Source organism: Micromesistius poutassou (assembly GCF_964030765.1).
Source record: "Micromesistius poutassou genome assembly, chromosome: 17".
NCBI classification, from domain to species: Eukaryota; Metazoa; Chordata; class Actinopteri; order Gadiformes; family Gadidae; genus Micromesistius; species Micromesistius poutassou.
The window spans coordinates 6,847,065-6,869,321 of NC_140287.1; the positions used below are offsets into that span (position 1 = coordinate 6,847,065).

Consider the following 22,257-nt stretch of genomic DNA (forward strand, 5'->3'; position numbering starts at 1 on the left):
GAGCTTGGTTTCCAGAATGCCCCTCCCTGGCATCAGCCCCTATTCGGTCCCGCTCGACTCAAAGCATTTCTCCTGCCGGCCATCTGCTCGGGAGGGCAAGGGACGACTAGCAACGCACCGCTCCTTTACAAACCCTTTGACCTGCCATTCTTCCCCTCGCTGCCCTGCCTCCCACGTAGGCTCCATGTTTAGTCTGGAGGCATTTGGGTTGAGTGTGTGAGCGTGTGTGTTTGAGTGTGTGAGCGTGTGTGTCAGTGGGGTGGGGTTGGGGAGTGGGGTCGATGGGTCAGCCCGATGTGTATATACGAATCGGTCTTGTGCCTGAAGTGAGGAGCCCATAACCTACTCCCAGAGGCCAAAGAAAAGACGATGAAAACTAGACACATCGAAATTATGATTGGATTGGAGGCTGTATTGATTGACGGTAAAGTCACTTCAAAATGAGGTCCCTGAATGGGGAGAGGAGCTGGAAACCCTGCACGCGCACGCTCTTAATGGTTTTCTCACCTCACGTGCCCTTGAAGGCAAACTTGAGAAACAAAGGTGGGGGTGGGACAAAGTATTGACGCAGCAGTGTGAAACCACGAGCTAACCCCCCGGAGAATCAGAGCGTTGAGTGTGAAATGGCATGCTGCCGCTGCTGCGCTGGCCTTTCACCTCTTCTGCTGCGCTTCCTCGGAGATGAAGAAGTGCTTAGTGGACACGTCCTCCTCGGGTGAGAGAGGAATCACGGGCGAGAGGAATCAACCATGGAAACCGTTGACTCATCCTATTGCCATGACAGCGTGGCCTTAGGGGAAATTAAGGTTCTGCACTACAAACGTGGCAGAAAAAAGAAATCGAAGAAAATATACAACACTGGGACTGGGAGTCACAGCTGCTGTAGCGGCAGCAGTGTTCGTGTGAAATGTGATCCGAACGTGAGGGGGGGAAAGGGGCTTGACTGTCCTCTGAACGCATTGTGGCGGGAGAAGTTAGCTCATGTGTTTTTGTGGAGAGCACGATCACACCGCCTTCCCGCTGTCACAGACACAACCCACGGGAGGCCACTATTGTCACCTCCCTGTCGCATGGGGACGGCCACTTAAAGGAGCAGCCCACTCTATCCCTGCACTCTCCTCAGACTGGAGCATGCCCTGAACTCAAAGACATGGCAACGGCGCACCGGGGGGGGGGGGCCTTTCAGTACAACAGCCAGAACAACATGTCGGGAAATGTCATAAAAGCGTGTTGGGGGAGCCTTAGAGCATGGCATATCCAGCTGATTCCTGTCATACTAGATTTACAGTATTCCTATGCTTGTTTCCTCGCAGAGGAGAGAGTTCCCTCTGTGAATCACCCTGGCTGCCGTCCCCATAGTACAAGCGTGGTGGCGGAGATTTAACTTTACGGCCCCCGGTCGGCCAGCATCCATCAACAGGCTTGTTAGCGTCCTTTGGACCTTTTCATTATACATTTAGAAGGTCCGGGAACTGGCCCTTGTCCAAAAATGACATGGCGTCTCTTGAATGATTTATAAACACACACGAAGCAATGCACCAAGCCATCCCAGAGTGGTGGGAGCCGGGTCACGCAAAACATTTCGAGACCCTCGTTCTCAGGACGACGCGGAACTTGGAGCCACCGTTTAGCGGGCGCATGGTACTTTCGCCAGACCACACCGAAACGTGGCGTAAAAGCCAATTTGGCTCGCATTTTTACTCATCGGTCTTCATTATACTCTTGGGCGTCACCTTGGGTGAAAACGGGCACGTAAACGAGTCGACGTGTGAGAACACGACGTAAGTGACATGGGGTGAGTCGGCACTCTTGATGCGAGCACGAGCATTAAAGCTGACGGCGGTGAACATACCATGAAGCTAGGTGATAACAAGCCTCCTGAGATTGTATGCGTCAGGCCCGGGTGTTAACCCTTAAACTCGGCTGTTTTGGAGAGACGTAAGGAAATAACATACCTCTCCCAGAAGCCTGCACATAAACATCCATCAAAACATATCCCATCGCCCAGACGGTCTTCCCACACACACACACACACACACACACACACACACACACACACACACACACACACACACACACACACACACACACACACACACACACACACACACACACACACACACACACACACACACACACACACACCTCCACCTGTTCATCCAGACAAAGGACAATACAAGCCAACTTTTCTCCCCCCCCCCCCCCCCCATTCTTTCAGTCTGCGAGTTAATTCCACCAAACAAAAGTAACAAAGGGATTGGGAGGTACGAAGGCAGACAGCAAAACATCTCTTACCTCTGTGGTCCCGGCTTTAATCTAAAAGCTCTTTGAAGAGCGGGCGAGCGCAGAGCGAGCCAATGTTCTCTGATCTTAAAGTGGATTCTGCTGCCGAGGCTCACAGAGACTTAAAGCGACACACACTCACCAACACACACGCACACACCCGCTCACACACACACACACACACACACACACACACACACACACACACACACACACGCTCGCCCTATAACTGAGTCACTGCCACAGCAGAGACACACGTGGAAACTCCCTCCCCTAGAAGCGACTCCTCCCAGGGTATCCCCGGGCAACAGGGAGCCCAGAGGGGAAGTAAGGGAGGGCTAGAGGGGGAGAAGGGACGGCCCCTCCCCCTGGGGAGGACTCTAGGATGACCAGCATCCAGAAAGTCTGGAAGTGACAACGGAAATGATAGATCATCACTGAGCTCATATAGGATAGCTTTAATAGATATATATTTACGTGTATCTTTTAATAATAAGGTAACAACAGATAATAAGTATAGTAACTTAGTAAGAATCGATTTTAAACATAAAAAACACAAATAAAAGCTGTACAGGCACATCTTAAAAGGAGTGTGTGTGTGTGTGTGTGTATGTGTATTTGTTTCTGTGTGTGTGTGTCTTCTATTTCAGTTACATCTAAAGTGCTCCAAAGTGCTCCACTAGCAAACAAGTGGCGCTGATCCCTACCCACCCCCCCCCTTAAGCCTGCTTTCCCATTGGCCGGCCAGGAGGATGCCTGGCTTGTCCTTCCCAATGGGTTGTTTGAGGCGAGATGAGCTGGCCTCACCGCCGCCTGGGAGGAGTGCCCTGGAGACACGGTGAGAATGACTGACGCTCTGCACCCCAAATACCACGATGACCCTCAGCCAGTAGGTAGCCAGGGAGCGCAGAGACACTCCAGTCAGTCTGTCAATCCGTCTGTGTGTCCAGTCTAAAATGCCGTCTCAGGGGTAATTAAAGTGCAACTGTTCTTGCGGCGACCCTTGGAATTTGAATGACTGCTGCGCGCTCCAATGTGTCCTCCCTCTTTCTTACAGCGGTGGGGCCAGGAAACGACCTCGTCCGGCCCCTACGAAACACGCATGCCATTCGCTTGTCTCATCAGTTAACATAACTGTGGTCACATTTAAAACCGGACCGCCACTCAGCATGCGCTACGACTCCGGCCCAAGGAGTCGGTTGAGACTTCAACGGACAGATAGTATTATGCTATGTGTAGTACGCAAACAACTTTTGACAGTCCTGGCTGAACGATGGTTCAAAGTCATGTGCACTCCTCCCCTAGTGTGAAAAGAGTCTTCACAAACTGAGCTGACTCAGCACTAAGGGGAGGTCAGCGAGCATCAGCAGTGGCATTAGTATCAGTGTGGCGCGGGCCACAATGTTAGTGGATTACCAAAAGCCATTGTGCACAACACAATGGCCTGCACTGCTGGGAGCTGGGATGCTCCTCAAAAGCCTATTGTCCTACAAATCAGGCTGCTTAAAAGGGTCCAACACAGAAACACTGCAACCCTGCGGGCTGGAGAGAGTCAGAGCAGGGAGAGAGAGCACCGTGTTGCATATTCATGCAGAGCAGGTGCTGCTCCGTCTAATTTCAGAGTTGCAAAACGGACTGACCCCCTAATCAGGAATAATTAGGGCCCTTGACGAGCCGTTTAAGGATCAAATTAAAACTCCCCCATGGTATGCAGGCTCAGACTGCCTTGGCCGCCTGCTCCAGTGCCACAGAGCCCCCCTCCTCCGTCCCACACACACAGGCCGGGACCCTGCGCATCGAGGTACTGATGGTTGTAGACCGCAGGGAGCCATGGGCTTGTCATTTGGCTCTTAATGTAATAGTCGGCGTTCACAATGAGCCAAGTCACGTGATCCACAGACGACCGAAGGCACGGATGAGATGGTAGAACAGAAGGTAGATCAGTGCAACTAAACTCTTCTGATAATTGATGGTGAATCATTGAAAAAACTGATAGGAAGTGGGATGGACGAACAGCCTGAAATCAAACTTATCTTCAACTACACAGGATGTTCAGGACAGTCCGATACCATACAGGGAGGAGAGGCTGGGGTAGAAGGGCTTAAGTCCATCACGGGACCCTTCCTGTGACATTGTGCCTCAATAACGACTTACAACGAGCCACAGGTACCAAGAGCCCAGATCAATTCAATCTAGTCAGGCATTCTAAATCAATGGACCCCATTCATGTTCAGAGTAGGTTTGTGTATGTTAATGAGTAGTGTACAGGGAAAAGGGCTTTACTTAAGAATCGACATAGCCTGCACAAACCAGCCCTTCTTTAAAAATCTAAATCAGCTTGTTTTGATTCCAACAAGATCCTGTACAACCTTGGTGGGATTGGAGCGAGACAGACAGACAGACAGACAGACAATGGATGAGCGAGTGAACAAAATAACATAAGCAGAATATTCTCCTCGCCATCAAGTGTGCCAGAGCTTTCTATGCCCCTCCTAAACAGAGTGGCACATCTATTGTTGTAGCCAGGGGCTGTTGAGGAGTTGACTGCATTGATCATTCTGCTCTCGAGGGACTTAAGCCGCACATGCACAGTGGGAGCCAGAGATTTGTAAACATAGCTTCCAGTAGCGGGGAATAAAATGAGCTTAATTTACGATTTTAGCACAGACGGATGCGCCGCAATGCCTCAAAATGTGGATCAAGCAAACCTGGAGGGAAATTACAAGTGGAACAGCGCTGCATGGGCGTGGTGGATGGAATAATTGTCTGCCAAGTTTTAACTTCTTTAAATTGGCTATAGATCCTTTAAAATAAGGGTCAGTGTGTGAACCGTAGCATTGCATTATTGGCCCTGGCCTGGAGTACTTGCTGAATTTGCTGAAAATACTAGGGAGACAAGAAAACACATTAGCGCTCTAATCCAAAGCTTTAATTCATCAATCCCAGCCTTTACCCCCCCTCCCCCCACATATTGATACATGCTTCTACGGCAATATTAAGTACATGAAGTTCAATACGCCGCAAACAGTGTGGCCTATCCAGGAATCCGTTATTTCTTTAATTTAATATTTTACTTTAAACTACCAATGTGACTCATACCCATGTGCATAAGAAGACATCTGAACTGACGATGCAAAAATAACAGTTTCAGTTTGGATGGAGAGTGATTTCAAAATGCTAATGAAAATGTAAGTGTGGATGGAAAACTTTTGACTAATGTTTTCCATCTCACCAGCTCAGCGTGGACATGGCCAGAAAGATGGATGACACTTTTAGTGCAGTGCGTGTGCGTACGTGTGTGTGCGCGTGTACTTGGTCCAATTACGGTGTGGATATATAAATCAGGAACTATGCTAGAAAAATAACTGGGCATGATTCAAAGCCATGCTGTGTAAGCAAGTGCATGAGTGTGCGATCCCAACCCGAAAACGATCTTTTTCCATTCATTAAGCTGCTTAATTGGGGGAAAAGCTGAAGGAATGCCAATATGCACCTGCAGTTTCCCAGCTGTTTAGATGACCTCTCTCTTCCACACACTCACACAAAAGCTGTCTGTCTATACCCCATCAATCATGAAGCCTGGCTAGAAACTCTAAACTTGCATTACAGATAATATACAAGCATTTCTGCAAGTACCATTTTACATGCGCCTGACCAGGTCTTTAACATTTTACATAGGATATCTGATGCAATAGAAAGGTTAAATGTAGCTTCACCATGTGTTCACCCATATGTAAAAGATCCAGCATCATTTGAATTCAGCCACCACTAGTGGGGTCGAGACCCCAGGTTGGGAACCAAGAACAGCTCTAATTTTGTGCAACTCCTTTTAGAAAACAACAGGCAAAACAGCCAACAAGCGAACAAAGACCCTTCTTGTGTATCTAGGAAGATACACAGGATCCATTCTTATTATTACCCAAGTGTGTAATTTGAAGATTGATGGTTCTCTGCAACACAAGACTGAGAGACTAGCGTCGAGAAGAGCGGTTTTAAACATTCCACATGCATGGATTCTCTATGAAACCTGATGCAGCAACTAATAGGTGTGCAAACTGGACAAACCCCAAAAAGCAGGGCCACATTTACAGACGCATTACCAAATCCCCATGCAGCCCTTTCAACAGAATCACAGAGCAGAACCAATGCAGACCTCACCACAGCTGAAGCAGCTCTGTGTGAAGACCAACAAACTGAGCCCAGGAAACGCTAAAACCACATGTAGGGGCTTAACAGAGGATGTAAACGAGAGATCTGCTCGGACAAGAAATAATAAAGGAAAAATTCCTACGTAGAGCGAAAGGTGTCATTTCAGCCAAGAGATTCACCAACATACTTCAAGTATGCACCGCAGCCTAAATGAAGGGATTAACTTTGTAGTTGATTGAGATTACAAAAGTCATACATTGAATTTGTACGACCGAGCATGTAATTCCCCCTGCAGAGTTCACCGCCGTCAGTTCTGTCTCACAGTTCTGTTGGACGGACTGCATTGTCCCAGAGGTTGAAATCCACTGCGGCTGCCCATTGTAATCAGGGGCCCAATCCGTCATCAGGCTGGTCACAGTGATCCCTGGTGATTAATGCCATCAGCTTAAGACTCGCTCACTCATTACCATGGCAATACCCTCTATGCAGTGCACGGCAACTGGAGGAGTGGGCCCCACTCTAGGCTCCCCGAGGTGATCCATCAGGGGACATTGACTGGCAGGGGCCTGATGCCGGGTACACGGAACGGGTGGCTGGCGGTCAATGGGATTCACTGGAGGATTTGGGTAAAACAATGATGTTCTGGTGTGGGGGGGAGGGGGGGAGGAAAGAGAGACGGATTCACGAGTGCATGCACACGAGAGTGTGTGCATAATTATCCAGGAATGCGCAAATAGAAGCTATCCTTCCGGAAGGATCCTTCACGCAGCCCCATCCAGGTGAGGTCAGACGCACAGCCCACATGCACATGCTATTCATCTGCCATATAAAGAAATGATTATCACATTATTGGTAATGTGAAAATGGAGCAATTTGTTCATTGTGCAGGGAAAGGTCAAGTTAAATGCTTTTTCATTATGAAAAAAGAAAGGAAGATGGTCAACCTATTAGGTGTGTCTTTGTCCCTTACACATACACTCCAATAAACAAGCACCTGATACCCGGGCACATATTGCAGACGGGCAGGGCCCAACTGTCTGCATCCAGATGCGAAGTGTGTGTGCACTGCCCCCTTCACCCCAGATCCCATCGATCACTGCCAGAGACATCCCATCTGCATTCTTTAGGAGCTCTGACGCCTATGTGGGGAATGCCTCTGTAACCCTCCCCAGAGAGGGGAGCCCTCTATCTGGAGACACAACATCACCCGACACCCTGGATCCAGTTTTTCTCCCCCACTCCAGGCCTCAAAATGCACGTGGCATCTTCGGCAGTGTCGGTTGATGGATCATGCTGAGCAGGAAAGCCGTTTCTAATGGTTATGGTAATTCAAACATTAGCTCTCTACGTCAGGTGAATTGCAAATGGTCTGGCATTTTTATTACATTTTAGTAGCCAGCATAGTGCCTGAAATACGCTCAATCATTCAGTTCCTTGTGATCAAATTAGCTGGCATGATCACAGAGACCCTGGGGTAAAAACAGTCAGATAGACAAATAAGGCGAGCACCTAGGAAAACCAAATAAAATGTCAAAGGAAAAATTATGAAGCAGGCTGGATAAACAAACTAAAGAGATGGTTGCGGTCAGAGTTCATCCGTTTTGTGCAAAGTCTGCATTCCAATAACCTCTAATTTGTCACCGTCACGTCCACCAAAACCCTTAAGCAAGGAGTAACTCTGACAGGCTTCAGCCAATACGGTGCCTTGCGGATATACCCTTTGTCTAGACTTGCACGGTTGGTTTGCTCGTCCTGGTCAAGGTTAAGCCAGGGAGGAACAATAGAAGCAAGACTAAGCTAGCTATTAAGGGGCCATTAACCAAGGCAATTACACTTGACACTGGAGCCTTGCTTTCACCCTCCTGGCAGCTTCCTAAGGACTCCCTTTGTCGGGGGCTTACAAGGAAACCTTTTCACCGATGCACTGTTCGGAACATTTTACTAATGTCATGCGTGTCCCTAAAAACCATCAAAAAGGGAAGCGACCATGCTATTGCTATGGCAAAGTGCAGCAATGAAGTGGTTACCCTTTATGTATCTCCAGACAGCGTGGCATTTTAATGCCGTGAGGCCCTGGTACCCTGGGACAGAAGCCAGCACATTCTCCTCTGTCGTTGAGGAGAGTGTGTCTGATAGTAAGGGTGTGGAAGGTGGTCCGGGGGGCGGGGGGCGCAGGGGGGGGGGGGGGGTTAGGGTCAGCAGCCTAGGTGGCAGGACCTCCGTGAGAGGAGTGTAAACACTGGGCCACAGTCACCGCCACTGAATAAACCATGGAGCAGATTCAATCTACACTCGGGCCGGTACCTTTGTGTTTGTGTTAGCCAGGTGTCCCACAGACATCTACTACATGTGTACTGTGCGCAGATACAGATATGCAGCCCTGTATAAAATCCTGTGAAAGCACATTCTGCTTGCAGTAAGACATAGTGTGGCAGGAGTGGCGTTTGCAAAACACAGATTGCTTGCATCCCGGTAACCTTTACACAGTTTAATTTAAATGCAAGTTTTCATCGAAAGGAGGGTTAATGCTAATCCCCGTGCTGAATGCTGTAACATCCCTTTGTGACTCAGAACAAACCCCACTCAGCATACATGTGAAGACTGGCAACAGCTGCACCAAAGGCAGATTTAAAAACGGCTTGGCTTTCACTGAACAAGCTTACATAATACATGAATAACTTGTACATCTTATCAAAAGCCAACGTTCACTCCCAATGTACCAGACCAATTATGGATTAGCTACGTGTTAATTACAAAGCCAGCCCTGTATTGCAGCACAAAGTGCCATCACTTCGGTGTTTAACCTGCAGCTGACTATTGACCATTGACCCAGCCTCGGAGAGCACTTGGGTATAATTCTGCCCGCTCAGCGTCTGGGGCTGATCGGTAAAAGGCTTGGCGACAGCGAGACAGACCACGCGGTCACTCCAGCTTTGGAGGTCTTACGTTACACCAACCCCCCCCCTCCCTGCACAAACTCGGTGTTATACACGACAAATGTGATTATGCACACCACGCGTGTCAGTCGAACACACCAAATGCTGCACACACTGTTGTGTGCACACACACACACACACACACACACACAAAAAATGGTCTTTCGGGGAAGGAAAGACCACACTTTTGTGAGCTACCTGCATGCAAAATGCGGACCACATTTCCACCCACCTTGCTGGGGCCTTCACCCCACTCGGTCCTAGCAGGTCATAAACCGGCGCGCAGCTGGGCACATGAAGCTGTTTAGCGACTGTTAGTTTCATGGGGTGCCGGGGCTCGGGAGTGTGTGTTTGCTTAAGGTGCTTTATTACCGACTGAGCAGTGATGAGGCTGTTTTTGACAATGAACCCACCGGGGGGAGGGCTTAGCACCTGTTCGTTGGTCTCTCTCTCTCTCTCTCTCCTCTCTCTCTCTCTCTCTCTACTCTCTCTCTCTCTCTCTCTCTCTCTCTCTCTCTCTCTCTCTCTCTCCTCTCTCCTCTCTCTCTTCTCTCCTCTCTCTCTCTCTCTCTTCTCTCTCTCTCTCTCTTCTCTCCTCTCTCTCTCTCTCTCTCTCTCTCTCTCTCTCTCTCTCTCTCTCTCTCTCTCCTCTCTCTCTCTCTCTCTCTCTCTCTCTCTCTCTCTCTCTCAAGAATACGGGTGGGAAACTAAGTGGTTGTGTGTATGTTTTCAGTCCTTTGAGCAGTTTGTTTATTAAAGTTTTGGCCTGAATTATACATAAAATTAATTTATTGAAGGAATCTGGAAAAGATTACTGCTTAATGGGATTGGTTTAATGTGTTACTGGGGTTCCTCAAAGCATAAAACTGCAAATAGGGCAAGTAAAGAAAGAGAGACTAGGGTGACTTGGGTGTACCACAGTGGGGGGAGGGGGGGGGGGGGGAATCAATCCAAACATGTTTCTCATGTCACGAGAGAATGAGAGGCATGTGCACTAACCCAACCCGACTTAGGATAAACCTATGAAAATAAATAAGCTTGACCCTACTCTGGTCCTTATCAGTCAATCCTTTGTTCAAATAGGAATGCCGTTTCTCAAAGCTGGTTACCTGGAGACTGGCCCATTTGGGCATAGACCGGTACATAATGGCAAAGAATGAGGCTAGGCAGGGCCGGGCCAAAGATGTGGGTATGGCGATAGCGGATCATGTTGCATAACAGTAGCCCCCCTTCAGCTAAATGATTCAATTCAAACCTCTGCCGCATTCATTATCGACACAACTATACAGCTCGGAAAAACGCCAATAAGCATCAGACTCATTGGGTTAATCCTAATCCTCTGTGTATGCATAAGTGGCCTGCCTTCACATGCATAAACCTCAGAAACAAATTAGTGGAGCGTGCACGTGGCAAATCTTAGAGCCTTGAGGTTGTATACAATAACATTCACCCACCAACAAACAAACCCACTCATCAAGGGAAAAAACTATTGCACCAAATCAACCAATCAAATTACATCTCCGGAACATCCTGCTGGTCTCCCATAGGGCGGGCCGGAGGAAATCGACGGGCAGATGCTCTAACCAGCAGAGGTCACCGGGGGTCAAGCGGCGCCATTATGAGAGGACAAGAGGGGGTGTTTGTTCACGACCCTTTAGCTTCTGATCCGCGGTGGGCTTAGAAAGGAATGGATCCCCCAGCTATTTAAGCCTCCAGGCTACAAGCGAGACTACTACACAACAACCCCTGTTCCGCTCATAAAAGTGTTTGGTGGGGGGAAGATCTGTCCATATCCATTTAGAGATTGGCAATAACCGCACCAGCCCACTGAAGAAGACAGGGTTTTTCATCCTTCAAAGAGGGAGGACTGCCTGACTCATGAAAAAACGAGGAAGCTGTGTGAGGAGGAAGGAGTGCTTAATGACCGAGACGTCTGAGGACGTCACATGACCGCGTGCATGCCCGGTTTTCCAGCAACAAGGCGCGGAGCTGGCCCTATCTGGCTCTCATTTGCCGTGTTATTAATAGTTGCGGAGCGGCGGTAATGGCAGTGCTAACCTACATGATGTAAAATGTCACGATAATGATAAAGAACACGCCCACACGTTTCCAGGGAGGCCGCCCGGTCCACGCGAGCAGACCGCAGGGCTCGCTGCTGCCAACGCACACGCACCCCTCCATTAGCCGGAGCAGGAGGAGTGCTGCGCCGCGTTCAAGAGGACTGGAAGAAAATATTAGGATTGCTGAGACAGAAAGGGCAACACAATATCACAGCTCGAAAACGGCCGAGAACTTGTTTGATGGCGAGTTGCTTGTTTCTGCTGAATAGTTGCCCAGTGTGTTCATGGTATATATATCTTTAATCCAAGCAAAATGTCATTGAACCGGATATAATGACAATATATCATTCATTCATTCATTCATTCCGACAACTATAAACCTAGTGTAAAACAGGAGATTTTATTCTTTCCTCAGCAGACCAGCAGGTTCGGATTCTTACTGTTCGAGTGAAAAGTGAAAGTGAAAAGGAAGGAGAATGAGAGTTCAGAGCTCTGCAAAGCGACAGCCGTTTCCCCACAGGGCTATTCCATCATCACGGACGCTGAGGGTCATGAGACCGCCCTACCCTTTAGACACACAGAGCCCATTATCGGGCTGGGATGGAATGCAGACAGAAGTTAGCGTGATGCCACACAACATGTGTAAGACAGAGCCCTCCTACCCCATCCGTACGCTCCACAGCGGTGACGTGATGACGCAGGCTATCCACACACGCACACACACGCTCACACAAACACCAGTTGTTCATCTAAAAATTGGATTAGTGTGTTGTTTCCCCCTTATAGTGAGTCACGTCTTCCTTTTCCCTCCCCCCGGAGAGCCAGTCTAAACCCCAACATATCAGACACGGCCTCCCCCCCCACACTCCCCTCCAGACCAGCCAATGGAGCTCCTGTTGCAAAACCACTAAAGTTTGAGGGGGGGGGGGAAGTGAAAGAAGTGCCAAAGCTACTAATCCTACGGGTATTGAGTGTCTGGGCTAGGCGGCAGTGAGGGTTGGGGGGTGGGGGGGGATGGGGAGGGGGGGGGGGTAGTGGTGGTTTGGGGGGGGTCTATACGTCAGATCAGCCTAGTCACTTCCAACGGAAAAGTCCAGGAGATTCCGGAATTCCTGCTAAAAAGCGAGTAGGGGTGCGAGCAGCGGGAGTCTATAAAACGCGCTGTCCTGTTGTTTTGGCTTCCAGCACCGCTACAGTGTGGACACGGAGGGAGAAGGGGGGAGAGCAGGGAGTCGGGTTCTCTGGAAGATGGCTGAATGTCAACCGCTATTATTAGCCACACACACACACACACACACACACACACACACACACACACACACACACACACACACACACACACACACACACACACACACACACACACACACACACACACACACCTCAAAGTTCATCAACCTCTGACTGAGCCTTTGTGGGGAACAACCTTTACCTGACACAGTGGTGGGCTCACCATGGCCAGACTGCTCAAACTTTAAAACATTCATCATTATGGGATAAGCAATGCAGACATCTGTTCAGACGTCACCTGCTGACCGATAAGCATCAATATTGCAGGACTTTCCCAGGTTGCTACAAGTTGAGTGAGCAGAAACCTGTGCTTGGCATAATCTCTTGGATAGTGTTGAAACCTACCCTCTCAACTTTGCACTAATGGCATCTCCGGCGGTCTGCTTGTGCAGTCGACAAGGGTGAAATCCATGGGCACCTCAATAGGAGCTTAAGTTATATCACACAGAAAATGGATGGTAACAAATATAGACGATCAAATAGTTGATTGAAATCAACATAGACCACAAAACTCCGAGCAATCTTTGGACACACAGTAAATGCTTCAACTTGTCCACGATTATTAAAATCAAAAGACCTACACAGCCACACCTCTTCAACAAGGTCCTGCTGAGGAGGAGAAAGGTAAAGAAAGGTTATTCCCATTGCATCAGTACACTCCCCAACCAAGGAAAACCAGGCCGTTTCTTGTGGGGTTTGGAGCCGGCCTGGGTGGCATGGAGAGCTGTTAGAGCACTAGAGCTCCAGCAGCTCTCCTACTGGGCCGGGGAGAGAGAGTGAACCCCTAGAGGTGGGCTCCACTACCCTGATGTCTGTCTTGGCATGGGTAGAGGGTAGAGGAGAGAGGAGAGGAGGTGGGGGGGGTAAGTGGTGGAACTGGGACTTTCTGGGCGACACGGAAATACAATACGAGGCATAGAGAGACGTAGAAAGCGAAGATAATACGGAGGGGATTGTAAAATACAAAAGCCCACACACATTGTCCAACTGTGGCCTGGCCAGCGACCCACTTGGCTCCCTCTACGAACTGACTGAACAAGAGACGCATATTGATGCCCAAAAGCCTTTCGTAACCCGACCCCATCCAGTATTTCCATTATATGTAAAGCAGAGTGGAATATAAAAAAGGAAAATAACAAGGCCAGACTGCCAACCACCAAAAGAAGTTTGGGGTTTGAATTGACGGCGCCACACAGCTCGACGTGTCCGCAGCGGTTAGCTTTTCCTGACGTGATGCGCTTTATGTTCCGAGGTCTTTCGCTGGCGTTTCCCGTTCCCCTGCTGGCCAGCAAAGCGTCCACGCCAAGCGAGATGATATCACACCGGGGAGGCGAGTGATTTGGACACATTGGCCCCGTTTAGGAAGGGCCTCTTTTCAATAATAAAAGCAAGAGCAAACCTCGAAAAGCTTTAATTGAGCGTGAGCAGTGTGAGGCTGCCAGAGTGGCCGGTGACCCCGAGCGATCAGGAGGCGGACTTTGTTTACGCGGGCCGGGCGCCAAGCGACTGAATCAACATGACAAGACTGGGGGTCGGAGTGGTGGTGGAAGGAAAGGGCTTATCTTGCCCGGAGATCAAACAACTCCGGCTCTCAAATGGGGCTGGGGTGAGAGGGCTGAGTAATGAGCCAGCAAATGCGCCTTAACGTACCACCAATAAACCTCATGTAACTTCTGCTCTTAAACAAAAACAAACCACTAAAGCCTTTTGCGTTCAGCAGCAATGCCCACAAGGACGGACTGCAACCAGGGAAGAACTCACCAGACGACATCTCCAATGCTTAACCTAAGAGCTACGATCAATATCGCTGCCTTTTCAGGATTCAAATGTACGAATACCAGGATAGATAGCTGGGGAAAACAGGTCTTTGCGGTTAAGACCTGTCCTTGCATAAGCCCTCTTTTGAATGCAATCCCCAGCATTGTTAAGCAAACCCATCTCACAAAGATACAAAGGCGGGAGTCCATTCTGGCCCCGCCCACCACCAGTGAGCAGGTGGGCTGCATGTGCAGTAAATGTGTACCTAGCACGTCCTCCATCCATCAATGGGAACAATGCAGGACACATGGTGGCACCAGGAGAGCGCCCAGGGTACGAGGCGGCCGCCTGCAGCCCCAGCTGTGTTTGCCTTGCCAATAGGGGCTCGGTTGTAAGTGGGACCTTATGGCTACTGGACTCGTGGAAGTAGCGGAGATCAATCACAATTACTATTGTTGTTGTTGCTTGACTGGTAAGTGTGCGCTCCGAGCCGGGAGAGAGAACATTGATTTGATTGCCTTTCACATTAATGCTGATGTCTGGCCGTCTTGCGTCACGTCAGTATGTGTGCTGAACATTTTCACTTTAAAAAGGAATTACACAGATGCATAGTGACTTGTGTTTTTTGGGTTTATAAGTGCATACCCATGTGAATAGCATGCAGCATTTCAAGCGTGATGCAACTTGACTCCGTCAGGTTTTTGCTCATATTCAAAGACTCATCAGGGATAAGCATAGAGGAGATAATGTACCAAGGAGAATTTACTTTGTCTGATCCTTTATGCTCAGACGCACAGACACGCACCCCCAGGCTACAAAATAATAATAATAATAATAATAATAATAATGATAATGCTACTTGCTTGTCAAAATGCCAGGTGTCATGTTGATCAATGGAGGGGCAGGGAGAATAATTCTCCAACCCAATCCAATTCTATTCCATTCCATTGTTCATACATCTGAATTAACGTGCTGGTGTGTCCATCCAACAACTCATAAATCATGTGAATTTTGCTGAGGCGGTTCCTTTACCAGACTGAATTATTATACATTGTCAGCCATTCACGATTATTGCATCCAGCGAAATTGTTACCATGGGTACCGTTAACGTCCCGTCTCCTAGTAACCGTGTGATTTATACGCCCTGATGATGCTAATGCTCATTGTTAGCGCACGTCTGGTAGCCTACACACATGCGCCCGGTGCACGGGGGTCCTCCGGGGTCTGTGTGCCGACTAGTCGCTTCACGGGGGTTAATAGGAGCCCAACCCATGAAACCAGGCATCCTGGCAGCGCTCCAACGCCTCCCTTCCTCCCCCTGGTCACCTGCCCTCTCTGCAATCTCTCGCTTGGTAGGGCTGCTGCTGGCCGGTGAATGGAGCCTGTCGGTTAAGCTCACCTCTGCCATTTAATCTTTGTTTTCAGCACCGAACCACACAGGACGTTCGGCGATACGTGACGCACCCCACCCCCCCCCCCCCGCCCCCCCTCAAAAAAAACAAAAACAAGGAAACACAATTTAATTAGGACCAACACATTAATCTCCATGCACAGCCCACCCGGGTTTGTGTCTGTCTAAAAAGGGGTGACAACAGGCTGAACGTGAGCGAGCATATCAGCTCTGTCACAAACAGGGTCCAGGCTGCGCCGCTGGGCAGGAGCAGGGTTTTCTGTGTTTGTGCAGCAAAGCACATCAGATGTCTGGCATGGTTCAGATTAGTGCCGCTCACCGAACAAATAAAAGTGGATGTTCTTCTAAATTCACAACGGATGAATTATGCAGTATGGACTCCTTTGGCTGCTTTTTTCTGGGGTTCAATATATATTTGTTTTTGGCCCAGGAACCTCTATAAACTAATGAACACACAAAAGTACAGGAGCAAAAGTGGCCTCAGCCAAACGTGTGCCAGGAGAGCATGCTGGGTAATGCCGGTAAATCTCCGAAGTCACTGACTGACTGACACACACACACACACACACACACACACACACACACACACACACACACACACACACACACACACACACACACACACACACACACACACACACACACACACACACACACACACACACACACACACGTTGGAATCAAAGTGTCTGTGGTTGCCAGTGAGAAGGCGAGGCGGCCAGGAGGCTGTCAGCAGCCCGGCTTTGCCTTCACCTTCTTTTTATAGACGCTACTCCAGACATCGCTGCCCATAGTGCCATAAGCACACTCCAAACATCCAAAAATACAATCCCAGCCACAGCTGTAACAAAATAGAAACACACAAACAGCCTTCAGCCTGACTAGACGCCGGTAGGCTAGCAGGAAAGCTTGAGCATTGTGAAAGAACTACTACTTGAAAATAATAGAAATTGCAGCCTAGACAAAGCGAAAGAACAATACTGTATGAAATCTACAGGCCAATCGAGACAGCGCTGCAGACTACTGCTAACAGAGGCTGGTGGGACAGCAGTACAGTGCCTAGTCAGCAATGTGGACCCCCCCCCCCCCTCCCAGTCCCCTCTGCAGTACCTCTCCACCTAGAGACATTATAAAAGCCTTGTTCCCTACTTACGGAATGTGACAATGAGCACAGATGTTATCCTTGGCTGATCCCACGCATGCGCCACCTTATATGGAGAATAATGTGCCGGAGAGAAGACGTGAAACATTGGCGTTTCTCCGCCAGTGCGCTCGCACTTCAGAATTAACGATGACAGGTATTACCGCACTGTTTTTACACAGGGCCGGTGAGCAGAACAATTTGAGGCCCCTGTCTGTACATGGCGTGTAGTCGCACAATGCAGGAAAACATAACCTTCCCTTCATCTTAAATGTATTTGCTTATCCAAATGTCTCTGATGGCCATGAAGGATGTTAAGCAACATGAACAAAATAATAAACTATAAGAAAATAATAAACTGTAGTCTGTTGCCAACTGATTAAAGTTGCTAAAGACCTTCAAGCAGAATTAGAGGTGTGATGATTTGCAGAACTGTAATAAACAATATTTCCCTGAGAGGAGCAATATTAGAGTCAACGGCGAATGCTTTGTGCCACTGGTAAACAAACTTAAATAGCCAGCCAAAAGCCAACATCCACATGAAAAGGTAAACATACATCTATCCCCTTACTGACAACTCTGGGCCGTCTAGTTGGCTCATAGTCTTTTCCACTCAAGCCCTCATCCCTCAGTTGAGTCAGTAAACAAAGCGTTGAAAATAGAACGTTCCTTGTGGTCGTGCATTTTTAAGGAGAATAGGAGGCAGAACCACAGAGACCGAGGCATGTGTGCTGCTGCATGCCCTCCAACCGACCCTGATGGAAGCCGTCGTTTCCAAAGAACAGGGCTCACATGTTGGAGGCAAAACGGGGCCGGTCATTACACAAGCCAAACAAAACATACCCCTCTGTTCATATAAATAAACATCACACATACTTGTGCAGACCTCTTCAACCATTCCTCGCCTTCTTTATAAAACAAAAGCAATCTTTAAATCTCCATTGTTCCAGAATCTTTAATAACGGTAATTGCCATCGTATACTTTATACACTCCAGCGTCGACAGAGTTATAAAAGTTAATCTTGTCCCTAAAGGTCTGGCTGTAATCACAAATTATACCCAGGCTCTAAACAGACTGTAGACTGATAAATGACCAGGCTGGCCAGGTACTCGCCGGGTCAAACATTAGCTTGTGTTTTTATCAGGGGGTGTCGAGGAAGCAGAACCGTCAAAATTGTATTTTAGGGCGGGGCTTGTGGTTACCAGGGAACGGGGCCCTGGAAGCCAAAAGGCATGCCATGGTCCCGGACTCTTGTTTGCTCTCGCCAGGCCCTTCACCCCAGGGGGTTCCTGGGGCCCTTTTGTTGTCTCTGTGTAGCACGAGAGGCCCTCCACCTTAGCAGACAGCTACAGCACTCCCTCAAACACACAACCAAAGGAGGGCCAGAAGTTAAATCACCCCTAAAGTACCATCAGCAGAACACACCCCAGCATTTACTGGAACGTCCATTACTGCACTTCTCCAGACTCATAAATCTGTATTTAAGAAAGGAGTACAATAACAACCTGCCTATTCCTGTTGCGTGCACCGTGTTGGACATCTCTACACTATTAATGGGTTTCACTGGTTGTACTTGCATTGATCCATTGTGTCAGTACCAGAATGAAAACTAAATTATTCATCACTGGCGCCCTTTGAATTAGTATCCTCAAAGGGAGGTTGGAGTTATGTGATATTATGATGGATGTCCGTGGATGGAGGAAGGGGCCTGGCACATTACACACACAAAAAATATATTTACTAAGTAAAGCCTGAGAGATTTACGATCAGGGTCACATTTACTGTCAGATGATAAAGACTACAAAGGCGGAGTTCATCTCTTCGCGGTCTATCTTTTCTTGGAAAACTGGAAAGTGTGTGTGTGTGTGTGTGTGTGTGTGTGTGTGTGTGTGTGTGTGTGTGTGTGTGTGTGTGTGTGTGTGTGTGTGTGTGTGGGGGGGGGGGGAACCCCCATAAAATGCCTAGCTATTTTTTTTTACAATAGGCCAGCGTTCACCGAGTTGTATGGGTAGTTTAAGCTCATTAAGGCTGATTACGTTATTTTTCCATGCAAGCCAATTTCATTCAAACATGTTCTCACTTTTAAAAATCGCGTCAACGTGCACGCTCCGCTACAACTTAACGCTCATCATCGAAATATGCCTACAATAAAATACCTTTGTTCATTAATACTAACTTTTGTTCTCCAGGAAGATACACAAAGCGAACGATTAAGTATATGTTGTTAAAATACCTGTTTCAAAATCCACACACACTGACACACATTCGGACTCCAAAAACACACACACACACACACACACACACACACACACACACACACACACACACACACACACACACACACACACACACACACACACACACACACACACACACACACACACACACACACACACACACACACACACACACACACACACACACACACACACACACACACACACACACACACACACACACACACACACACACACACACACACACACACACACACACACACACACACACACACACACACAGAATGTAGAGACGCTTCTTTCATTTGACTAAAACAAGTTCTACCGAGCGAGCACCTACCGGTTAACGTCCGTTTTCTGTCGACATCGCCAACTTTGCCTCGTTGTTTTCCCGTTTCTTTTGAATCCCGTGTATGTATTTCTGTAAGGTTTACGCGGTGCGGAGTGTATTTTGGAGTAGCGCGGAGCGGTGTTCCCCGGACGCGGCGCCAGACCCTGTGGGCTCTTCCCAGACAATGTGGGGTTAAACTCCTCCTTCCGACGGACTCAGGAATCACGGAGCCATTTAAATGTCCCGAGAGTGTATTCTTTTAAAATCTGGCATTATTTTACCTTTACAATACCAAATAGTGTTTTTTTTTCTCTTTTCTTTAGTTAACTTTCCAGGGAACCCTAAATAATGCCCTTATATGGTTTAGTTTGTTTAGGTTTTTTTTCTTAACTCATAGATTTTACTTTCTTATAGATTTTATTCCATCGTTGTTTTTTTTTATCTTATTAGTTTTTTCTTATTTTTGTATGCTTCACGTTTAGTGCTTTAGCAATGTAATTGTACATTTCCCAAATGCCAATAAATCCATTTGAATTTAATTGAACTTATTGGAAGAACCACAGATCTGTCAATCCAGGTCAACCTGTCCTGTACCTTCACATGGGCAATCGAGTAAACACACTGATCTATCTCCTCCCTGCATTGTAATTCTTGTTGTGTTACATTCTGGTGCGTTGGGTATCTTGTCTCCTAGCCCCATCTAATCTGCATATCAGCCTCTTTACAGGTGTCGCCACCGGGCCTAAACAAATATGCTATCTCTCTACATTGAATTAGTAGCAGCAGCCACATACTGTATCACTCTGCTAGCTCCACCGTAGACCTGTCCCCCCTCCCCCTGCAGTGCCTTCAGCAGTAGGCTACACCTTGAATAATGGCTCCTTAGCAAGTAAGAGAGGATTGGCTATACATAGGGTGTAGAGTATAGCGTTTGAACATGGGCAGATATCAATGATGCTACTGGCTATTTAATATGGCACAGTGTCTCTACTTTAATTCTATAGCGTCATGTTGTCATTTAGTCCTTCCCTAGTACACACAGTTTGAAATAGTTGACAACAAAACCTTCGCCATCAAGGCTGTGCTTGGATTTAGTATTATCTCAGCAAGTAGCAAGTAGTAAGAAACAGGTGGAACAGGTGGAATGCAGGTTAAAGGAAATAGAGGACCCATAGCCTCCACTAGAACAGGCACATACTGTATGGTTGCCGCAGACGCCAACACGTTGAGCTCTGTTGTCGCTCAAAGATATAAAGTCATGCTACAATTTAAAGACATACATAGGCTGCACTATTTAAAAGATCAGTAAACAAAATGATTCCAAGTATCACCGCTGTTTAAAAAATGGAAGAATCCCAAAAGGCCCCTTACACGTTCATTCTGGAGCCAAAGCCAATTCTGGACCTGTTTATTTTCAACTTGATCTCCAAGGCATTGGATGAGTTGTGGGGGCCTGACTCACTAGTAGGCATCCTTGGATCCACAGGGGACATTATGCCAAATCCGGGGGAGAGACAAATGGCCAGTGTATCAGGGATCCGTATTAGCCAAAAAAGGGATAGAAATTGTGGAAATCTGAGGCTCAGCAAACATGTTGGTGAGGGAGCTGGGTGAGCGCGTCCACGTGCAGAAGCTTAAATTGAGAATCAGCTGAAGGAGAAAAGCCTTTGATACAGCATGGGGACCTGTGCTGGATTACTGTACAGATCGGAGAGTCTGGGAGCATGATATTAAGTCAGGACTATTGATCCAGTAATAAAGTCGCCTGTGTGAATGTGTGCACTGTATTATATTTACTGATTCATTTTCCTTGTGTTTTCTGACTTGTTTATGTTGCCTTGATAGCTGTAATGTTCAATATTTATCCGAGCTGTCATCATGTAGTCAAAATACATCTTTATGGCGCTCTTGCGCTTCCTTGTTTTATGTATGTCATGTCATGGTTTGTTACAAAAAAGGAGAAAACAGATGTACAATGGCAACATGGGCAGTTATACAGTGCAATAAGAAATACTCTACAATAGTTTGGTGCATATCCCCAGCCAGTGTTATCTAGTCAAATTGAATATGGTGGGACAGGATTCTGGATAATTATGGACATATGGAGGGTGTGTGTGGGTTCACCTGATAGCCCCCAGCAGCACTGGCCACTGTGCCTCTCATTAGTGGGTTAATTAGATCAGACGTCAGACATCCTGCTAACCATCATCCCCCATTGTCAGCCCGTAACAATAGAGCGGGATGACCCTGCTCTGCTGTGGACTTCTCTGGCCGAGGTGTGTGTGTGTGTGTGTGTGTGTGTGTGTGTGTGTGTGTGTGTTTGTGTGTTGCGGTGGGGGATGTGCCTAGGCAAACCCTAATGGCAGACCTACCCCTTAGGTGGCAAACTATGCTGGGAAACACCATGGTAACGGACACTAGAAAAAACAAACTATAGTATGGTTCCAAAGAAAAAGGAGGTGTCGACAGTTTATCACAATAGTGGTGGGGAGCAGAATGATGAATGAAAAAATAATCTAACCCAATAGTGTGCTCAGCCAGCATTCCTCTCTTTCTGCTGATGCAGGAATACTGTATGGACAGGTGACACACATATACGCAAGCATATACGCACCTAATGAGATGACATACATTATACACACATGCCAACACACACACAA

At 47.8% G+C, this 22,257-nt stretch overlaps 1 protein-coding gene across 3 annotated transcripts in view; it reads right to left on the reverse strand.

Annotated features, from left to right (window-relative positions):
• tiam2a (TIAM Rac1 associated GEF 2a) overlaps positions 1-22,257 on the reverse strand; it is an 81,418-nt gene that overhangs the window by 52,129 nt on the left and 7,032 nt on the right. Inside the window, exon 1 of one of the 3 annotated variants that reach the window (XM_084481931.1) lies at positions 19,607-19,742. The exons of 1 other annotated variant lie outside the window; for it this stretch is intronic. The gene's annotated coding sequence lies outside the window, so the exon portion shown is untranslated. Of the gene's footprint in view, positions 1-2,295; positions 2,419-19,606; positions 19,743-22,257 lie in introns of those variants that run through there. One more of the 3 variants, XM_084481932.1, reaches the window with a different exon arrangement.